At 32.8% G+C, this 23,293-nt stretch overlaps 1 long non-coding RNA gene across 1 annotated transcript; it reads left to right on the forward strand.

Annotated features, from left to right (window-relative positions):
- Nucleotides 1-530: 530 nt before the first annotated feature.
- On the forward strand, nucleotides 531-20,659 carry LOC116421134. The gene is made up of 3 exons (XR_004231438.1): nucleotides 531-644; nucleotides 19,563-19,630; nucleotides 20,341-20,659. It is a non-coding gene; the product is annotated as an uncharacterized LOC116421134 (long non-coding RNA).
- The last annotated feature ends 2,634 nt before the right edge of the window (nucleotides 20,660-23,293 follow it).

The following is a 23,293-nucleotide window of genomic DNA, read 5'->3' on the forward strand; positions in this document are numbered from 1 at the left end:
TTAAATAAAGATTCCTTGTTTCTAAGGAATCCTGCATGGGGATATGAATGGGGCATATATTTCTGGTATGTACTGATACGATCTCAGCGGAGGACGATGGAAAGGACTTACTTAGTAGAAGGACATTAAGGATCAGAATTAGGAGAAGTAGAACTATGATGATTAAGAATAAAAATCTTGAAGGAGCCTGGGAAAGATTTATAGTTGTCCCACATGGATAATAGACTGCAAATTCCATAAATGGAGAAACCACTTTCTCTAAACCTTATATATCTTCGATGCCCAACAATAAAATCTTTTATAGATGACAATTAAAATATTTAATTGAATTGAATAATAGAATTGAAGTAAATATTTGGAAATCAAGTTGAAAGTACAAATTAATGGCACGGAGAAAGACACTGGGTTAGACAGAATTGTGTTACTACAGAAGATTGTAGGCTTGAGCTAAGTCATAAAAGAAGTCAGAAATTCTAAGAATTAGAAGTTGGGAGGGAGAGCATTCCAGGTACAAAGTACAATCAGTATAAAAGTACAGAGACAGGAGATGGAATTATTATTTAGAAAAAAATCCAGCTAAGAAGAAATATACATGGAATATTTGCTATTTGAAGACTGGCTTGTGATTTTTGAAGACTTGCAAGGTAAAGTATACAGTAATTGATACACATTTCATATTTTAAGGGACTTCCAACAGTAGTCATCTTTCTAAGGGCAGGATCCATCCTGGGTTCAAGAAAACTCATTCTTGGGTCATTTCCATTCTATAATTGATAAAGGAACAATATATTCCTAAAAAAAGAACCTTTTAATATGTTAAAAAAAATCCTTGACATTATCTGTAATGCTTCATCTACAGGACCTTCACCTATACAAAGGAGCAATGGGAAGTACATTTTTTATATCTGTTGTCTTTGTGGCCAAACTTGCTCTTCATAATTTTGCAGCATTTACCTTCAATTATTTTGTAGTAATTGTTCTTTTCATTTACGTCAATGTAGTTATTGTACATATTGTTTCACTTTTCATCGATCCATATGGGTCTTTTCATGCTTTTCTGTATTCATCATGTTTTTCTTTTTTATTCATAGCACAGTAATATTTTACTACATTAACATATAACAATTTGTTTAGCAATTCCCCAACTGATGAACATCAACTTTATTTCCAGTTCTATGCTAATACAACGATTATTCCTATAACTATTCTAATATCTATGAATCCTTCTGTTTGTCAATGACTTACTTGGATATCTAGCAGTGGGATATTTGGCTCAAACATTATGGACACTTGAATCACTGGTATCATTATAAATTTCTCTCTGGAATTTCTATACCAATTCACAACTCCATTAACAATTTATTAGTAGGGTTATATCTCTATAGCCTCTCCAAAAAAGGATTGCTACTATCTTTTGTCATCTATTCCTGTATGCTGGATGTAACAAGCTCAGAGTTATTTCATTTCTCATTTATAATTTGGAGCATTTTCATTTGGTGGTAATAACTTGAATTTCTTTTTACTCATATCTATTGACTACTTATTTAACAAGGAATGACTTTTGTTCTTTTTTTCTATTATCTATATATCTTGGATGTTGAACTTTTTTTTTTTTTAGAACTTCCAAAAGATACTTAATGCAAATTTTTTTGTCCCAGTCATACCTTCTTATCAGAGTCACATTAATTTTGTTTGTGCACAAGCATTCCAATTTAATGTAATAAACATTATTTTATCTTTTGTAATTGGGTCTCTCATTTTGTTGACAATTCATCTCATTCAGAGCTGGAGAAGGTTAATGATCCACTTTTCTTCCATTGATTTAATGTTATGATCTTTAATATTCAGATCACATATCTATTTTGAATTTATTGTGGAATATCATATAAAATGGTGTTTAATTTCTGCCAGACTGCTTTCTTATTTTCCGATTTTTATCACAAATAGAGTTCTTTAACCTAGGTAATTTATATTTTGTGATTTAATTGTTTATGATTCTCCTTTATTTAGTCTATTCCGCTGATCTACTTTAAAAATTTTTTAATTATACTAAATGCTTTAAGTTTCTGCTTAATATATTTTGAGGTCAAGAAGGTTCATCCCCCTTTATTTCTACTTCCCCCATTATTTCACTTGATATTCTAAATCTTCTGTTCCTCCAGATAAATTTTATTATTATTTTATTTAGATCTGATAATTTGAATGTGATAAAATGAAATCTGCAAATTAACTTTAGTACTATTATCATTTCTTATTCTACTGGCAAATCTCAACAGTGAGGACTGACATCTCCCTTCAACTATTATCTTGTTCTTTACTGCTTTACAGAGTATTTGAGTCTGGGCGGGGTGGGGGGGGGAGGAAAGGGTGACATAAAAAGGTACAATTTTACTGCACATTGCTGCTGCAAATTTTGAATCAATACTGTCAAGCTGCTGAAGCCTTGACAATTACTTTGAAAATTTTATTTTATTTCACAGTGTATATGTCTTAGCAGTGCAATGATTTAAAAATATAAATTGTGTCCATTTTAAATCCTTAACACTTACAATATTTTTCCTACCATTCCATACTATTTTCACCTTTTTTGTTTGTTTGATTTTTCCTTCTCATGGTTTTTCTCATTTGTTCTGATTTTTCTTTCATAACATGACAATTATGGAAATGTATTAAAATAATTGTACATGTATAACTTATATAAGATTACTTATTGCCTTGGGAAGAGTAGAAGTAAGGAAAGGAGGAAGAAAATTTTGTGACACAAAATTTTACAAAAATGAATGATAAAAACTATTTTACATGTAATCTGAAAAATAAGATATAATTGAGAAAAAAGAATAAAAGTGAAAAAAAAAAGAATAGGTATATTTTAGTAATTATTTAGACATAATTCCAGATTCCTTTACAGAATGGCTGGACCAATTTACAATTATGCTGACTACACTGCGTACCTATTTCCCTGCAGCTCCTCCAAGATTTATCATTTTTCTCTTTTGTCATCTTTGCCAATTTTATAGTTATCAGAACTCAAGTTCTGTAGAAATCTAGAGGTGTTTGGATTTTTCATTTAACAGCTGTATTAACCATGTACCCACTGGGGAATAGCTCTCTTATAAATATGAATTCCTTATATATTTTGGTTATTATATCTTTATTAATGAGACATACTGCATGACTTGCTGCCTAGGGGAGGGTGTAAAGGTGAGGAAGGAAGACTCTACTCCTTCCTCAGTTTTCCATTCTTCTTCTAATTTTAATCATATTAAATTTGTGTAAAAACTTTAAAAATTCATATAATCAAAATTGTGCCTTTTGCCTTGCAAAATTTAATTACTTTTAAACTCTCTATCCATAGATCCGAAAAGCAATTTTTTTTCTTGTTCATCTACTATGTGATGTAATATTTTACATCCAGATCTAGATCATGTATCCATTTAAAGTCTTCTTGGTATATGCTTAAAAATTTGCTCTAAACCTAATTTCTGCTAGATATCTATCCACTTTTTGTATGAGTATTTGTCAGTTAATGAATCCTTCCCTTAGTAACTGGGATTTTGTGGTTTATTTAAAACTGTTACTCTCTTTTCTTCTGGATGCTGTGTATCTTAGTCTTTCTTTTCTTTTTTTTTTTATAATAGCTTTTTTTTTTATTTTCAGAATACATGAAAAGGTAGTTTTCAACATTCACCCATGCAAAACCTTGTGTTAAAAATTTTTCTTCCTTCCTCACCTTTACACCCTCCCCTAGGCAGCAAGTCATTCAATACAGATTAAACATGTGCAATTCTTTTAAACACATTTCCATATTTATTATGCTACACAATAAAAATCAGATCAAAAAGGGGAAAAAAAAAGAAAAAAGCAAGCAAACAACAAAAAGGTGCAAATACTATGTTGTGATCCATATTCAGTCCCCATTATCCTTTTTTTTGCAGATGGCTCTCTCCATCACAAGTCCATGGGAATTGGCCTGAAGTACCTCATTGTTGAAAAGAGCCAAGTCCACAGAGTTGATCATTAGATAATTTTGTGACTGTGTACAACGTTATCTTAGTTCTACTCACTTCACTTAGCATCAGTTCATATATCAGAGTTCATATAAAAATGCTTGGATTCTCTCCAGCCTTTTGAAATCATCCTGCTGATCATTTTGTATAGAACAGTAATATTGCATTATATTCATATACCATAACTTATTCAGCCATTTCCCAACTGATAAGCATCCACTCACTTTCCGATTCAACCTTTTTATTCACTAGCAAATCATTTTTAAAGATTCCTACATTATAGTACAATTTGAAATCTGGTACTGATAGACCCATACCTTCTTTATTTATCACTTAAATTATTACCTTTTGAAATACATTTTTTGCCTCCTTATGAATTTTATTATTTTTATAAATCTATAAAATATTGCTTTGGTAGTTTGGTATAGCACTGAATAAATAAGTTAATTTAGAGAGTAGTGTTGTTTTTATTATATAGGCTTGATTTACCTATGAATAATACATATTTTTGAGTTATTTAGGTCTGTATTTCTATAAATAATGTATTTTAAGTTGAATTCATATAATTTCTGGATAAATATTAGTAGCTGCATTTCCAAAAATATAATAACCTCTGTTGTTATTTTTAGTGGAATTTCTCTTTCTAGTGCTTTCTGCTTGTTTCATTAGGAAGGCCAGTGATTTGTGTGAATTTTTTATATCCCATAACTTCGTTGAAATTAATTTTAGCTGGTTTTCTAGAACTCTCTATACTTCTCATATTATCTGATACTATATAATAACTATACTACAGAAATATTATATATCCTTTGGTAGATTGACTCCTTGAAATTTCATAGATTTTGTATTTTAAATGTATCAACTTTCTTTTGTTAATTCCTAGATTAAGTTCTTTTATAAAAATAGTACTTGTTTTTATTGACCTATTTCTTAGCCTGCAATTTTGCTATTGCTAATAATTGCCACAGTTATTTTGTCAATTTCTTGGGAGTTTCTAAGTAAATCATCTTGCCATTTTCAAATAAAGATAGTTTTGATCTCTCAATATACATAATTCTTTTGGTTTTTAAGCAGATAATTTTAAAAATATGAATAGAATTACCCTCTATGCCTATGTTTTGTGGAGATTTCGGTATAAATTTATTATTTATAATATTAATATAATATTATATATTAATTAATTATGTGTATAATTAATTAATATATATTATATAATTAATATAATATAATAATAAAATTATTATGCTTTGTAAAAGGATTTTTCCTTCCTATATCAAGAAAAGCATGTGGTTTTTGTAGGTTTTTGTTTTTAATAAGATTGTTTATTTTCTTAATATTGAATCATTCTTGCTTTCCTGGTATCTTAGTCTTAATGAATGATTTCTTAGGGAAAATATTGTGGTTTTTTTCTAATTATTTAATTTAATAAATTTTTGTAATTTAATCCTAATTCTATAGAATTTTATTTATAACATTTGAATCAATATTCATTAATGCTATTGGTGCATTATTGGTGCTAATTGTATCTTTGCTTTTCCTTTAGGTTTTAAGACAATGTTGGTCTCATAAAATTGGACTTTCATAAAATTATTTTTTTTCTCAATTTTTGGGAATAATTTGTATAGTATGGATATTGTTAAAGGTTTGATAGAATTCTATAAATCTATCAGGTCAAGAGTTTTTTCTTTGTTAGTTCTTTATACTAGTTCTAGTCATTTTAATAAGACTGAGTTATTTAAGATCTTTAGCTGTATTATGTTAATCAGGTACTTTATAAAGTTGAAGTCAGTCTCTCTCTCTCTCTCTCTCTCTCTCTCTCTCTCTCTCTCTCCTTCCCTGCCTCCATCTCTGCTTTCTCAGTTTTGTTGGAATATAACTCTCTATAGCTGGTTTTTAAATTTTTCTGGATTTGCAAAAGGATTTTACCTTGTTCAACTCTTTAGTTGCCGATTTGATTTTCTGCTTCTTTTTAAATTAGTTTGGCTAAAGTCACAAGTTTCATTAGATTAAAATATAACTTTTAGTTATCTTTATAAGTTTGATGGACTTTTTTTGGTTTTCATTTTATCGTTTTTTATTTAGTTTTTAAGATGACATTTTTGTCCTTGGATTGTTAAAATTCATTATGTTTCTAATTTTTAATAAATCATATTCAGTTCATTAATCATCTCTTTTTCTATGTTCTTAAACTATGATTTAAGAGTATATATATTTTTTTCTCTAAGGATTGCTTTAGATGGGTACCAAAATTTTTGCTACATTGTCTCACCATTATTATTATCTTTCACATAATTATTGTTTCTATGATTTGTTCTTTGACATACTCCTTATTTAGGATTTTGTTATTGTCACCCTGTGTTTGTGTTCCCATAATTGATTAGAACTTTTATTGCATTACGTTTAGGATATGTTTAGCATTTTTCTGTAATTTCTTTGTGCCTCAATCAGCTTTTTTTTTTAAGTGACATGTAGTTTTGGGAAATATATATATTCTTCATTCAGGCACTTAAGGCACTTAAGCTCCAATTTTACTGGAGCTCCAATTACTCCAAATATGCATTCAGTTCTATGTTAACCTTTGTGTTTAATATGTTATATTTGTCCAATTCTTTTTAAAAATTACTTTATTTTTATTGATGTCTTTTGTTTCTAAAAATTATTAATTCCTCAAATATTTCCTGACCCTCCATTCAGTAGGCCATCCTTTGAAACAAAGATATTTTAAATAATTCAGGAAAACTGAGTAAGACTATTTCTGATAATATACAGAATATTCAATATTCATAAAGCTCCTGCTTTAATAAGGGAAAGGATTTATAATTTTCAAGTATTTGGCTTTGGTTATTTTTGTTTTCATTTACATTGGTGAGTCATTGTATATATTTCCCAATTTTGCTTATTTAGCTCTGTAATAATTCATATCTTATCATATTTGTCTGAATTCTTCAATATTTCTTATTTCTTATGATACAGGAAGATTCCTTTACATCACACAATTTGTTTAGCCATGCTCCAGACAATTATGCATCAACTTTCTTTTTTCCTAACTCTTTTCCTACCACAAAAATTGCTGCTGTGAATATTGGTATATATGGAAACTTTCCTTCTGACTTTGATTTCCTTAGAGTACATATGTAGCAGTAGGTATGGTGGTCAAAAGTTATAGATAGGTTAGTCATTTAAAAAAACATAATTACAAAATGCTCTTCAGAAGTTGGGCTAATTCATAGATCCACCAGATGAGCTCCTATTTTTTTGTAGCCTCACAAACACTATCTACTTTATCAGTTTTCTGGGTATTAGTTTCCAGTAATACAAAAAGATATAGATTTGTATAATCAAAATTATTTATTTTTTATCTTAATCCTCTCACAGAAGTAATGGAGGTTTTATAAAAACTAGTGTAAAGACTGCTGGTAAAATTATGCACTAAGTAAAATTATCTCAGGTTCATTCAAGCATGAAAACAGAAAAGAGACCACAAAAAAGAACAGTGAAAAAGATTTAGGAAAAATGCCAAAATATTTTAACTAAGAGTTTTCTCCATCAAGCAAAATAAAATTACCACATTTGAACCCTAAAGTCATAGTCACAGATACATTTATACAGAAGATAGGAATGACACTAAAGAATGGGATAAGTAATCAAAAATATATATCCAAGGTGTTCCAAAAGTTTTAATGCAGTGTTAAACTATCAAGCTTAAAGCTAGACTGACTTTTGGAATACTCTGTAGAAGACATGCTTTCTGGAGGCAATATAATTGTGATCATATTGATGGACAGCAGATTCAAGGTATCTGAAGGAGAAGGAAATCTTGGACAATAAATAATGAAAAAAAGTTGCCAGAGAACATAAATAACTACTAATCAAGTCAACTCTCCTTTCTATACAAAATCTTTGTGAGGCTATTTTTGATGAAAGTATTAGGGAACAACCAGATTTCTACAATCAATATTCATTGATGAATTATATCTTTAGTATTTTGCAATTAATTGAAAGATATAGAGATCATAGATCCTTTTCTTGTTTGTTTTTATAAAAAAGCATTTTTTTTCTGGTATAAAATATGCCTTGCATACTCTTATTCTTTCATTTACATAATTACATAATAAATACTCATTTACATACATTGTTTTTCTTGAGGGTTTTTCTTTTTTGTATAAGCTTTATTTCACAATATGACCAATATGGAAATGTTTTGCATGGCTACATAGTTATAGTCTATAATAAATTGCTTGCTTTTTCAGTTGGGAGAGGGACTGAGAGGAGAGGAAGGGAGAGAATTTAGAATTCACTTTTAAAAATAAAAGTTAAAAATTGCTTTTGTATGAAACTGGGAAAAATGAAATACTAAATAAATTCAAAATTTTCTGCCTTAGTTATAATTGTAAAAAAAAATCTGATTCTTCTAATTTTTTTAAATGATGTGACATTTTTAGACAATATGCCTATTTTGAGCTTATTGAAATATGTAACATGTTGGATTGACTCTATGCAACAAGATTTTAAGGCAACTACACTAACGTGGGATGGTCACCTCTTAGCCTGCTGCTTGTCTTTTTTACCATATTCCTTTTTATTGTCCTAAGTTCTGAGACAATTTAGAGGTTGGTATGGAAATTTATCAATTATAATTGAAACATCGCCTCAATTAAGTCTGAGCCTCTATTCTAGTTTATAAATTTTATTAGTAAACTCTTGCTCCATTTATAGGTGTGTATGTATTTATGTGTACAATATACCTAGATGTTTATGTAGATATGTATTTATATGAAATCTTATATATAATATAAAATAATATATGAACACCTATTATAAAAATGTTAATATAATATATGAATATATTGCATAAGCTATAGAAATCAAAAATAATATTCATATATGAAATTTATAAAAGTATATGTAGTTCAGATTACACACACATAATCTGTACTGTTTGTCCAGATATACATTCTGTTGGTCAAGTTCTATAAGTGTACATCCAAATTCATGTTGAAATCTGAGCAAAAGACATTCTATGTATTTTATCTCTGTATACATATACATGTATGTATGTGTGTATATTTCTCAAACTCCCAAATCTCCTACACTACTTAAATAAATATGAAGATTACTGCCCATATTACTTATTTACACAATAAAACCAAAACAAGTAATTAGTGTTGATGTTTCAGTTGTGAAATAGATCACAAAATAGCCTTTAATCATCAGTAAAACAAATAATTTCTCTTTGATTCTGGAAACATAAATCTCCACATTTAGATTTATCAAGATACCAACAAAATTTTATTAATGTTTTCTAGAGTGTAATGTTCTCTGGTTTGGTTTCTTGGGGGTCTTTGAGGCAGTCCTAGTTTCAGTTCAGTAATCACTAGAAGAGTAGCCAGAGGTTAAAGTCTAAATCCTCAGTCGAATTAAATTTCTCCCCTTGGTTCTGAGAGCTTAAGCTCCTGCCGCCAGTCCTTTGTCTTCTCTGCCTCTGCCTATCTGAGCCTCTAAGAGCTTCTCCTTTGTGACTCTTAGTCCTTGCTTATATGCTCCATGCTGAGTATAAACCAATCATTATATCACTAGGAAACCATTATTTGTTCTAAGATTAAATCAGTCATACTGAACCATGGTAAACTAGATAACCATTGTCTCCTCAATTCCACTTTTCAAATTCAGAGTTCTAGCGCATAACAGAAAAAATTAAAAAAATCTCTCAGGAAAGAAGTTGTTTTCTATCAGCTTTCTCTCTATACTAAGCCTTCTGTTTTCCTAGGTAATAGTCCAGAATGACAGTTAAACTGCCAGTCTCCCAAGTTACTGTTTCCTGTTAAAGAATAATGCTATCTATAGTCTCTGTGAGAGAGGCTATTGAAGTTGGCTTTCCACGTAATTGCTGCCACACTGTTGGCATTCCCCTGTCCTACAATCACCCATTCCACCACTGGGGTCCTTTTCTTACATAAAGAAGCTCTTGCTTAAGTAGGTTGTGTTCTTTGGATTGCCCCAATACTGAATAGTTAATTTCAGTTTTTGCTGATTTTTATTTAATATGGTTTCCACCACTGACCCTCATCATTTTTAAAAACCAATTCTGAATAATTTTGTTGCCTTTCATACTGCTTGTTTTCTTACTGTTTTTCTCCTCTTCCTTGAGTAATTAATCCCATTTTATCACTTCAAGCTATTTTCTGGATTACTAATTTATATTCCCACTTCTTAATCTAATTAAAATAAGCAACAAACACTACCATTTCCACATAGAGAAAAGCATAAGAAGTTAAGAAAATGGCTTGTGTAACACCTATGATCTTATGTACAATTTGTTTAACTGTTTATATTAAATATAACACATTAGTAATGTCTGTCTTGTTTGTATCTCCTTTTTGTAATTGTTTGGGGATTTTCTGCTATGTATTTTAAAAATGTTTTAATGATGTTTTTCCCCCACCCCTATTTGTAATTTATGACCACCCATTAACCTACTGTCCCAGGGCAGGCATAGCATCAAGAATAAGACAGTTCTCCAAATAGAAAGTGGTATTGGGTGGTTTGGAGATTTCTCTCATCCCATTTTCTCATCTCCCTATCTATACTTTTCATTTCTAGTGGGGTTTTTTCATCTCTCTGCTTCCTTCATTTCTTTCAGTTGGTTTCTTTCTATCTCCCTCTACTAGTACAATCCATCTTGTGAGTGTGAGGTCCCTAACTAAATGTAGAAGGTAAGCCTGATCAGAGCCAAGATGAGTTTATGAGCGTGGGACCTTGACTTGGATTTTCCCCTGTAGATCTCATCTGAATGCGAGGTTGCTCCAGCCTAGATCTGTTCTGTGGCTCCCACTCTTCCCTCCTGCTGCCTCAGGGATGCTTAAGGGGCAGTCCAGGAGGTCTCTGTATAGGAGTGGCTTTGGATGGTTCTGATGCCCTTCTGAAAGCCACCGTCCCGGTGCTCTGGTTCTGGATGTTCCTGGTAGCTTCTGAGTGTCTCCAGCCCCAATCTGGCTGGTGTTTGGTTTCTTCTGAAATTATCATCCCCAGTCAGGTGATACTCCCCCCCCAAAAGGATATATTCGGGGAGTTAGTTTCCCTGTATTTGAAAGAAGGCACATCATGCTTCTGTTGCCTAAGAAGCTGCTGTTGCTCTGGCACCTGCCAGTATTCATCTACTTGGTTCAAAGTATCCTGCCAAAGGAGAAGCCCTTCATCCAGTCTGACAGCTACTATCACGACTATAGGGAGGGAATCTTGGAGTCCCTGGCTGCCCTCTGCACCTGTTTCCAGAGTCTCTGTGAAATGCTGTGGGCAGATGATCTCACATGCAAAATTGAGCTCATTCTTGCCTCTTCCCCATTTTGAACATGTGGCTTATTGGATAGAGGAGAAAGGGTTCCAAACCAAGAGATGTGATTTAACATGAGGGAATTGGACTGCATAGGTTAATGATTCAGAGAAAAGATTTCATGAGGGAGTGAGGTTCTTCTTATGACTCAGATACACAAATTAGGTTTATGCAATTTGTGAGAGTGATGGACAACAATCTCTTCATTTATAAGAACAATAACCAGACACATGTGCAAGAAGATATAGTAAATGCAGTCAATGTAGTGGATTAGATTTTTAGACAGGTATTCTTTTAGGGGGATGGCGGGAGTAGGGGATTAAGATCTGGAGCCAAGGAAATTCCTTAGTATTGACAGCATAGAGCAGCTTTTGGGAGATTTCAGTGAGTAGAAACACATGAACCTTTATCCTAATTTGAAACCTGACTGTTCAAGTTTTCTTAAATCATTCCTTCCCCCGATGTTCTTGTACTTGTCTGTCTAGAAGGAATATGTTTGTCTTTTCCGGGGTCTGGAGTTAATGTTTTCTTCAGAAATAGTTTGCCCTTTTTCTCCCGTACTGTAGCTCATGACCCACCCATCATTTTGGCATGCCACATGATAATGAATTTTGCATCTGAGAACAAGCCAGGTGCATAAAGCAGAAGTCTTATTCCCAGGCAGCTGAGTTCAGCAACTGCAATTACAACAATTTTCATTCTACTGTGTCTGTGCAGCAGCCTTGTCAGAGTACTTGAGATCACAAAAGTCTGTCCCTGGAAAACTATAGGAACTAAGTGGTTGAAGATAATAAAGACTGAGACTGTGGCTTCCTGAAGCTCTGTGAAAAAGATTGCTGTCACCTCAACTACACGTTAAGTTTGGGTGCAATATGTTTTTTGGAATTTGCTGCAAAAACTGCAAGATTGTGTCATCAGGGAGGCTCTTCCAAGAGGCAGCAGATGAATAAGACTTCTTGAATGATGCAGTGGAATCTTCCAGGATGAGAAACCTTCCTGGGTCCCAGGAAAATGCCCACCTTCAGGATACAATGCCATGCAGGGAAGCAGGTTAACTTGCTACCAGATGGATCCAGCCACGAAGTCCAGTATGAAAAGGTTTTTGGCCATGGGGCAAAGAGCAGGTTGTTGAGCTGCTTACAAACAGGTGAACAGCCAGGACACTAGTCTGGCCACTCTGATATCCGAGATTCTGCTTATGCAAAATGTGACATTATTGATGTTTTATCAAAAAAGTTCAGTGTGAGAGTGTAAAAACTTTCCCCTCTTCCAAATCATTTGATTTTGCTGTAGACTTATGCAAATGGAGCCAGATGCTGTGGTATCAACAATCGAGGCATGGGGCTTGGCTGTATGTAGCAGGGAAGTGAAGGTTGGCACAATCTGCAGCCCAGACACTGTCAGTTTATTTCTCCTGAAGTATGACTGCAAACCCAAGATATGTACCCACACGTCTCTGCTGTGGCTATGGCTGGGCCCCTCCTGACTTCCAGTTGTCTTGATTCAGAGCAAGTCTTGATAGTGGAAATGTCTGTTTATAAGTAATTATGGCTGGCTATGAGTGTTAGTGGTGTAGTTTTCTATACTAGGTTGTACATGCACTTTTAGTATTGGGCATAATCCATATAAGAATAAAAATGTATTTTAATTTTTTTCAATTATGGTTTTTCTTATGGAAAGAGAAAAGTTAGAAAATTAGCTAAGAGAAATGATCATAAGACAGCTAAAGTGATCCCCTCCCTTCATTCTGCTGGTGTCAATTAACTGCAAGCTAAAAACAATTCTCAGCATCTCTAGCTTGATAATTCAGAGTGGGAGGCACCAAGATGGTGCAGTGGATAGAGCACCAGCCCTGAAGTCAGGAGGACCTGAATTCAAATTTGACCTCAGACACTTAACACTTCCTAGCTGTGTGACCCTGGGCAAGTCACTTAATCCCATTGCCTCAACAAAAACAAAATAATAATAATAATAATAACAATAATAATGATGATGATTATTCAGTGTGTTAAAACTTGAGAAATAAAACTTCACTGTACCTGCAGCTAAATAGTGTCTTAGGTTTTTGAGCTGACACTGGGAACCCTGCCCTGGGAATAGTTCCAATTACATGTAAAGATAATTTTTGACATTCATTTTTATAAGATTTTGAATTCCAAATTTTTCTTTCTCCCCTCTCCTCTTCCTAAGACCGCAAGCAATTTGATAGAGATTGTATATGTTACAATCATTATAAACATATTTCCACTTTAGTCATGTGAAAAAAGAATCAGAACAAAAGGCAGAATCACAGGAAAGAAAAAAAAAGTGAAAATGGCATGCCTTGATCTGCATTCAGACTCCATAGCTCTTTCTCTGGATGTGGTCAACATTTTCATTCATGAGATTGTTCAACTTGTCTTGGATCACTGTATTGCTGAGGAAAGCTAAGTATATCATAGTTGATCTTCATACAATGTTGCTCTTACTGTGTACAATGTTCTCGTTCTGTCCACTTAACTCAGCATCAGTTCATGTAAGTCAAGGTTTTTCCAAAATCCACCTGTATTATATTTATATATCACAATTCAGCTATTCCCCAATTAATGGGGAATTTTTTCAATTTCCAATTCTTTGCTAACATAAAGAGAGCTGCTACAAATATTTTTGTACATGTGGGTTCTTTCCTGGGTTCATTTTTTATAATAATAGCTTTTTAATTTTCAAAATATATGCAAAGATAATTTTTAACATTCACCCTTGCAAAACTCTGTGTTGCAAATTTTTCCCTTCTCTCCTTCCCCTCTCCTAGACAACAATTAAATCTAATATTGGTTAAAAACTGTTCTAAACATATTTCCACATTTATCATGCTACACAAGGAAAATCAGATCAAAAGGGGGAAAATTAGAAAGAACAAAGCAAACAAAAAAGTTGAAAATACCATGTTGAGATCCATATTCAGTCTCTGCAGACCTCTCTCTGGATGCTGATGCTGATGCCTCCCTCCATCAAGTCTATTGGAAATGGCCTGACTCACCTTATTGTTGAAAAGAGCTAAGTCAGTCATAGTTGATCATCACATAATATTGTTGCTGTGTATAATGTTCTCCTGGTTCTACTTACATCACTTAGCATCAGTTCACATAAGTCTCCTCAGGACTTTCAGAAATCAGCCTGCTGATTGTTTTTTATAGAACAGTAATTTGAGAATAATTCTTAACCTAGGGATCTTTTCACCCACTGTAATTTGCAGGTTAGAAATGCCTGTGGATTAACAAAAATTTATTATTTTTGCTTTAGCAAAGAAGAAGAATGCCAGTGGTGCTTTGTTCCTTTTTTGTTTAAAAGTGTCAAAGCTCTCATTCAAAGTTAACTTTGAATATTTCAAATTGCTTTTGCTATGCATGCATTTATATAATTTAAAGACTTCTACAGTATGAGAGGATGGGAACCTTAGCCAAACCAAGCCTAAGCAGTTGTCTACTTAATCATCTAATAGACTTTTCAGCTGTATTTTTATTTGCTTGCAAGGTTGAACTTTTTATGTGATTTGAGGGGCAGAATTATGTGTTCTTGTTATCCCAGATCTCAAACTACATTACAAAGCAATAATTATCAAAACAGTCTGGTACTGGCTAAGAAATCAAGTAGTGGATCAGTATCCTGGATTTGCCACAAATAACATTATAGTAAATGACAATAGTAATCTAGAATATGATAAAGATCCAAGCTTTTGTAACAAAAATTCATCATTTGACAAAAACTGCTGGGAAAACTATGGGGAAGAAATATATAAGAAACTAAGTATAGAATAACATCTCATATCATGTACCAAGATATAGTCAAAATGGGTACATGATTTATATAAAGGATGGCATAAACAAAGTAAGAGAGAATGGGATAGTTTATCTGTCAGATTTATGGATGAGAATTTAGTACCAAACAAGATACTGAGAATATTGCAAAATGTAAAGTAGATAATTTTGATTATACAAAACAAAAAAGCTTTTGCACAAACAAAACCAATGCAACTAAAATAAGGAAAATAGAAAACTGGGAAAAAATTTTGCAACAAGTTATCTCTAATAAAAAGCCTCATTTTTCAATATATAAATAACTGAGTCAAATTTATAAAAATGCACATCATTGTCCAATTGATAAATGATAAAAGGCATGACCATACAGTTTTAAGACAAAAAAATCAAAGCCATCCATAGTCATATGAAAAAGTGCTCTAAATCACTATGGATTAGAGAAATGGAAATTAAAATTGAAACAACCCTGAGATACCACCTCACACCTATCAGATTGGCTCATATGACAGGAAAGGAAAGTGTTGAATGTTGGAGAGTATAAGGTGAAATTGAGACACAAATTCACTGTTGATATTGTTGTGAGCTGATCCAACCATTCTGGAGAACAATTTGGAACTATGTCCAAAGGTCAACCAAATTGTGCATACTCTTTGAAATAGTAATGCCACTAGTAGGTCTACATCCCAAAGACATCAAAAAAAGGAAGGGGAGAACCTATTTGTATACAAATGTAGCAGCACTTTTTGTGGTGTCTAAGATTTGGAAATCAAAGGATTGCCCATCAATTGAAGAGTAACTGACCAAGCTGTAGTATATGATTGTAACGGAGTATTATTTTGTTATAATAAATGACAAGCAGGATGATCTCAGAAAAAACTGGACAGACTTGCACAAACTTATAGTGAAGTGAACATTACCAGGAATACATTCTAATTAGTAATAGCAATATTGTTCAATGAGGAACTATGAATGACTTAACTATTTTTTAGCAATGCAATGAACCAAGACAATCCCAAAAGAATAGAGATGAACCATACTATCTTCCTACAGAGAAAGGACTGATATTATTTAAATAGATTGAAATATGTTAATTACCCTTCACATTGAACTCATGCCTGTGTGATCGCTCTCTCTCTCTCTCTCTTTCTCTCTCTCTCTCCATCTGTCTTACTCTCTCTCTATATATATATAATGTATATGTTATATACAAATATATATATATATATATATATTCCTTCAAATTGCAATAATAATGAGAAAATTCTAATAAATTACAAGTATCATCTTCCCATGTAGGAATATAAGTAGATAAACCTAATTAAGCCCTTTCTGATATCACTTTCCTGATTACCTTCTTATACTTATCCTGAGTCCTGTATTTGAAAATCAAATTTCCAATCATCTCTGGTCTTTTCATCACTAATGTTTGAAAATCCTCTATTTCATTGAATATCCACTTTTTTCTCTGAAGGATTATAAATCAGTTTTGCTGGGGAGGTGATTTTTATTTGTACTCCTAACTCTATTGCTCTCCAGAATATCATATTCCAAGTCTTTTGGTCCTTTAATGTAGAAGCTGCTAAATCTTATTATCTTGACTGTGGCTCCACTATACTTGATTTTTTTCTTTTTGCATGCTTGCAATATTTTCTTCTTGACCTGGGAATTCTGAAATTTGACTATAATATTCCTGGGAGTTTTTATTTTGGGATCTTTTTAGGAGGTGATCAGTGGATTCATTCAATTTTTATTTTACTCTCTGGTTATGGAAATCAGAAGAGTTTTACTTGATAATGTTTTGAAAGATGATGTCCAGGTTCTTTTCTTTATTGTGATTTTTAGATTGACCAATAATTTTTAAATGATCTCTCCTGGATCTATTTTCCAGGTCAGAGGTTTAAGAAAATAATTCCTTAAAAAATTAGAATTGGTCAAGTGGAAACTAATGACTCCATGAGATATCAAAGAATAATAAAACAGCATCAAAAGAATGAAAAGATAGAAAAATAGATGAACTATTTCCTCAGAAAAAAACTGACCTGGAACAATAAAAACTGGCCTGGAACAATAAGTAGAGATAATTTAAGAATGTTTAGAGTACCTGAGGGCCATTATAAAAAAGGTCTATATATAATATGCCACTAAGGAAAACTTGCCAGATATCTCAGAGGATAAAATACAAATTTAAAAATCTATTGTTCACCACCTAAAGACATTCCAAAAATGAAAACTTCTAGGAAAAATATAGCAAAATTTGAGTACTTCCAAATCAAGAGGAAAATACTGAAAGCAGACAAAAAGAAATAATTCAAATACTGTGAAGCCACAATCAGGATTACATAAGATTTAGCAACTACTCTGTGAAAGGCTTAGAATATGTTATTGCAGAAAGTAAAGGAGCTAGGATTACCAACAAAAATAACTTATCTAGGAAAATGGAACATAATCCTACAGAGGGGAAATATGTATTTAATAAAATAGAGGACTTTTGGACATTTCTGATAAAAAGACCATAGGTGAATATAAAATATGACATTCAAACAAGATTCAAGAGAAGCATAAAAAGGTAAACATGAATGAGAAATCATGAATTCAATAAGGTTAAACTCTTTATATTTCCATATGGGAAGATGATACATGTAAAATCCTAGAAACTTAATCTCATTAGGGTACTGGAATATAGAAATGCGTTTTAGCAAAGAAATAGGAGGGAGAGGGGTTAAGTGAAAAGTCAGGGTGATAAGAAGAAAGGTGGATTAAGGAAGACAGTAGTTAGAAGCAAAACAGACTTTTAAAAGGAGGAACAGGGTAAAAAAAAGATAATGAACAAGACAATTGGAAGGAGGGAAATACAGTTAGCAATTGTAAGGAGTTTACCTAGGCAGAGAGTATGGGTATGAGTCTATTTTGTTGGGATGATCTCAGAGGTAAAATGGGAGGCTGAGAAAGAGGAATATATTGGAAGAAGCGGGAAGGAAAAAAAATAATGGGGTGAATTATCCCACATTAAATAAATAAATATAGATAGATAGATAGATAGAGAAAAGTTTTTACAATGGAGGGGAAATGGAAAAGGAATGCATGCAATACTTAGACCTCCCTCTTATCTGAACTGGTTCAAAAAGTAGAGAATAAACCCATATAAAATTGTGTGTGTGTGTGTGTGTGTGTGTGTGTGTATGTTTGTCCTCGAGTATAGAAATATGACTTAGCAGGGAAGTAGAGAAAGGCTAAGAGAAAAGTGGGGGGTGATAAGAGAAAGGATGGATTAAGGAAGACAGTGGTTAGAAGCAAAACAGATTTCTAAAGGATGGACACGGTAAAAAAAAAATAAAAGGAAAAACAAAACAATTAGAAGGAAGGAAATAGAGTTAGCAATCATAATTGTGAACATAAATGTGATGTACTTACTTGTAAAATGCAAGTAGATGGCAGAATGGATTAGAAACTAGAATCTAACAAGATGTTACAAGTCCAGTTTGGGGGATTTTTCTACTATAATACTTGTTTTCAAGAACAATTGTTCCAAACCATAGCTTTCCAAAATGTGCCTCATTATGCAAATCATCCTAAAGAAAGCAATGATCTTACAGGTCATCTAGTTTAACCCCTTCATTTTACAAAGAAGGAAGTTAATACAGAGAGAAATTAAAGTTCTCCAGGTAGTAAGAGCTAGAACTGGGATTTGAATTTAGGTGCTTTGACTCCAAGCTCAGCATCCTTTGACTGTATCATGCTATATCCCAATGTGCATAATTTTCATATTTTGTCTTTTTTGCCAGTCTGGTAGGTGTGAAGTTGTTGTGAGGTTGAGATTATCTAGATGACCTTGAATGAGACCCTTTTATTGATTTATTGGCTAAAAGTTATTAAGGCATTATATGACAAAAAAAAAACTAAGTACTGTGAATACCATTAAAACAAGATGTTCAATGATTTGGTCAATCAAATGTTTTTTACTTACTTGAATCAACATATTTTACTCAATTACTTAGTAAAGAAGGGAAAAGCCCCTCTTCTGACTCCCAAACCATATATCATGGCAATCATCTAAGTTCCCAACCCAACATCTCTTTCAAACTACCGAAAACAATGGCTTCCCTGCTAATTATTTTGCATTTATCCTAAATATAGCATGATTTGTATATATTTATTTGTATATTGCTTCCCCCAGTAGATTATAAGGCTTCTTGAGGACACACTGTCTTTTGCCTATTTTTGTATCCTTAGACCTTAGCATAGTGCCTCATACTTAATAAATGTTTATTTATTTATTACTATCCCCAGGAAGACAGAAGCAATAATGATGGTGGGTCTGAATAAATAAAAGATGTGTAGAGTTGGATCCTATATAGATATAGAAATTTTGAAAGGTTTCTTTTCAAATCTTGGATCAGTACTAATGCAACTTTTCCTTATTCTGCACAGTTTGGACTTAAACCTAGTCTCCAATATAACATTGGTCCATTCTGTCCAATCTGGACCTACAATCTGAGGTTAGTACAACATGCTTTTTAGAAGAATTAAGGCAATCTAATTTTTAGCTGACATTATCAGTGACCATATTGATCAATTCAAACAATAATTCATCAAGTATCTGGTTATTAATAACTATACAAGTTGTTGTCATGCTGATATACTTGGAACGAGCATATTCTTTAAAAATTCAAGATGGAGTTACTATTTTCAAGAGAGTCTTTATGACAGAGGTAAAATTTCAGATTTGTTTTAATTTATTGTTATTGATTTAGAACATTCTTTCTTATTATGGATAATATGCATTTCTTCTTTTGAAAATTGCCACCTAGGGGGCAGCTAGATGGCACAATGAATAGAGCACCAGTCCTGAGGTCAGGAAGATCTGAATTCAAATCTGACCTCAGACACTTAATACTTCCTAGATGTGTGACCCTGGGCAAGTCACTTAATTCCAATTGCCTCAAACAAAAAAAAAAAAAAAAAGAAAGAAAAGAAAATTGCCACCTAGACTAATATGTTAGAAATGCATCTTATTCTTATTCTTATATTTTTATATCATTTCCTTGTGTATCTTTAACATCAAACATCAGCATATTTGATAGAGACCCCCCAAGTTTCTTTGATTTTATTCATGTAAAAACTTTGTAAATTTCATGTTATCAAAAGTTCTTATTTTTATCTTTCATATTTATGTCAATTCTTATTTATTTAAGAATCTGTCTTTCAGGTTATTCATCCAACCATTTTGGAAAACAGTTCAAAATTGTGCAAAGAAAGTGATGAAAATGGTTATGTCTTTTGATCCAAAGATCTCATTGCTAAGTATATGTCCCAAAAAGGTCATTTATGAAGAGAAAGGTTCCATATATATGAAAATATTTATAACAATAGTTTTGTTGGAACAGATTGTTAGAAACACAGTAGATGCTCATCAATGGAGGATTGGTTGAATGAATTGTGACATGAGAATTATATGTCTCATGGCTAAGAAGAATACAGAGAAAAATGGAAAGCCGTATAAAATGATGGAAAATGAAGTAAGCAGAATCAGGAAAAAAAAATATATATATATAATGATTTCAACAATGTAAACAGAATTCATAAATAAAATCAACTTGAATTCAAGTCCCTGTTCTGATAGTTACTGGCTGTTATCACAAGTCTCTCAACCTCTTTGGGCTTCAGTTGTAAAAGAAAGGTGTTAAACTAGATGATCTTGAAGGTTTCTTCTAACACTGAAGATATGAATTGTTTTGTGGCCAGATTGAGCTCACATATTAATTATAATTATATGGCAAGATATTGCAAACTCATTTGCCATTAGAGTTTGGTATTGTGGACTTCCGGGGTGGAGCCAAAATGGCGGCGATGACACACGTTTCTCTCTGATCTTCTCCTACAACCTTCAGACTAATTAAGCAAATACAGCCTCTGAATTAGCTCTGGATTGGCAGAACCCACAGATATTGGGAGTGCAACAAATTGCCAGCAGAAGATAATTTTGAAGATCACCAGAAAAGATCTGTTTCAATTGGAAACAGGAGGGAGGCAGCTAAGTGCAAAAAGCTGAGCACAAATATGAGCGCAGACAGCGCAGAGCCCCAGGGCAGTGTAGACTCTGTGTGGCAGAGAATCTATGGGGAGGAATCTACAGGAATCTACAGCAGTTTTGGCTACTCTACCCTGGCTGCAATTCAGTAGCTCAGCAGAGAAGTTATAAAACATCCAACAGATACGCAAAAGATCAATAGTGAACCCTGAAGTGCTGGGATCTCATGGGACTTTGCCACATCCACCCAGCACCGGGAGTGAGTCAACATGGACCCAATGCAGCCCTGACTACTTGTAGAGGAAGCCACTGCTTGTAGAGGAAACTCCTTTGCTTTAAAAGCAGACCTTAATATTTTTTTTTAATTAGTAAAAAAAGTAAAGAGGACTCTGATGATAGATAGCTTCTATGGTGAAAGAGAAGAACAGATTTCAAACCCTGAGGAAACTAAAGGCAGATTGTCTCCAGATGAAGCCCCAAAGGTGATATAACCTGGTCTCCATCACACAAGACTCTCCTATAAGAAATTAAAAAGGATCTTAAAAGAGAACTAGAAGAAAAATGGGGAAAGGAAATGAAACCTTGCAATAGGGTTTGGAAAAGGCATATAACTCATTAAAAGATAGATTTGATTAAAATGGAAAAAGAAAACAACTCCCAGAAAAACAGAATCTGTGAAACAGAAACAGAAAATAGCTCCTTAAAAAACAGAATTTGTGAAATGGAAAAAAATTCCATAAAACAAACAACTCATTTAAAAATTCAATTGGACAATTGCAAAAAGAAGTAAAAAAATTAATAAAGAAAATAATTCACTAAAATTCAGAACCGAACAAATGGAAATAAATGACTGAATGAGACAATTATCAGTCAAGCAAAACCAAAAAATGAAAAAATAAAAAAAATGTAAAATACTTAATTGGGAAAACAACTGACCTGGAAAATAGATGCAGGAGAGACAACCTAAGGATTATTGGACTTCTGGAAAACCATGATGAAAAAAGAGCCTAGACACTATTTTCCAGGAAATCTTCAAAGAGAACTGCTGGAATGTCATAGAATCAGAAGGTAAAAAGACCATTGAAAGAATTCACCAAATATTGCTTGAAAGACACCCCAAAATTAAAACCCCAAGGAATATCACGGCTAAATTTCAGAACTATTGGACCAAGAAAAAATATTACAGTTACCCAGAAAGAAACAATTCAAATACAAAGGAGCCACAATAAGGACTGCTTAGGACCTACCAGCTTCCCCTTTAAAGGACTGAAGGGCCTGGAATCTGATATTCCAAAAGGCAAAAGAACTTGGAATGCAGCCAAGAATAAATTACCCTGCTAAACTGAGCATTGTTTTTCAGGGTAGAAGATGGACTTTCAATGAAAATAGTGAATTCCATTTATTTTTGATAAAAAGACCAGAGCTAAATAAAAAATTTGACCTCCAAATATAGAACTCAAAAGACGCATAAAAAGATTAAAAAAAACTCTTGAGAACTATTTCTGTTAATGGGTATACATAAAGAATACATGTATAATCTGATTTTACTGTTATAATATAAAAAAGAAACTAGAGGTGGAAAGAGAATTGTAATAGAAAAAAAGGGGGAAAGTGGAGGTAAAATGAAGGAAATTCCATCTCAGGAAGAGGCAAAGAAAACCTATCATAATTGAGGGAAAGAAGGGGGGGGGGTGATGAAAATTGTGTGAATCTTAACGTTCATCAAATTTGGCTCAAAAAAAGAATATTAGATAAATTTGGTTTAATTGAGAAACTTTTCTCACCATATAGAAAAGTGGGAGGGGAAAGGGAAAAAGGGAAGGGGTAGGCTAAATAGAAAGAAAAACAGAAATAGTAGAGGGAAGGTATAAGAAAGGGGGAAGGTCTCTAAAGGGGGAGGGCTGCTTGAGGCAAGTAGTGCTCATAAGTAAAATGCTGGGGAGGAGGGAAAGGGGAAAAGGAAAGAGAAAAGTATAATTTGGGGTTAATAAGATGGCAGGAAATACAGAATTAGTAGTTTTAACTGTAAATGTGAATGGGGTGAACTCTCCCATAAAACATAGCAGACTGGATTAAAAGCTAGAATCCTACAATATGTTGTTTACAAGAAGCACATTTAAAACAGAACAAT

The sequence above is a fragment of the Sarcophilus harrisii genome, chromosome 2 (assembly GCF_902635505.1).
Source record: "Sarcophilus harrisii chromosome 2, mSarHar1.11, whole genome shotgun sequence".
NCBI lineage: Eukaryota > Metazoa > Chordata > Mammalia > Dasyuromorphia > Dasyuridae > Sarcophilus > Sarcophilus harrisii.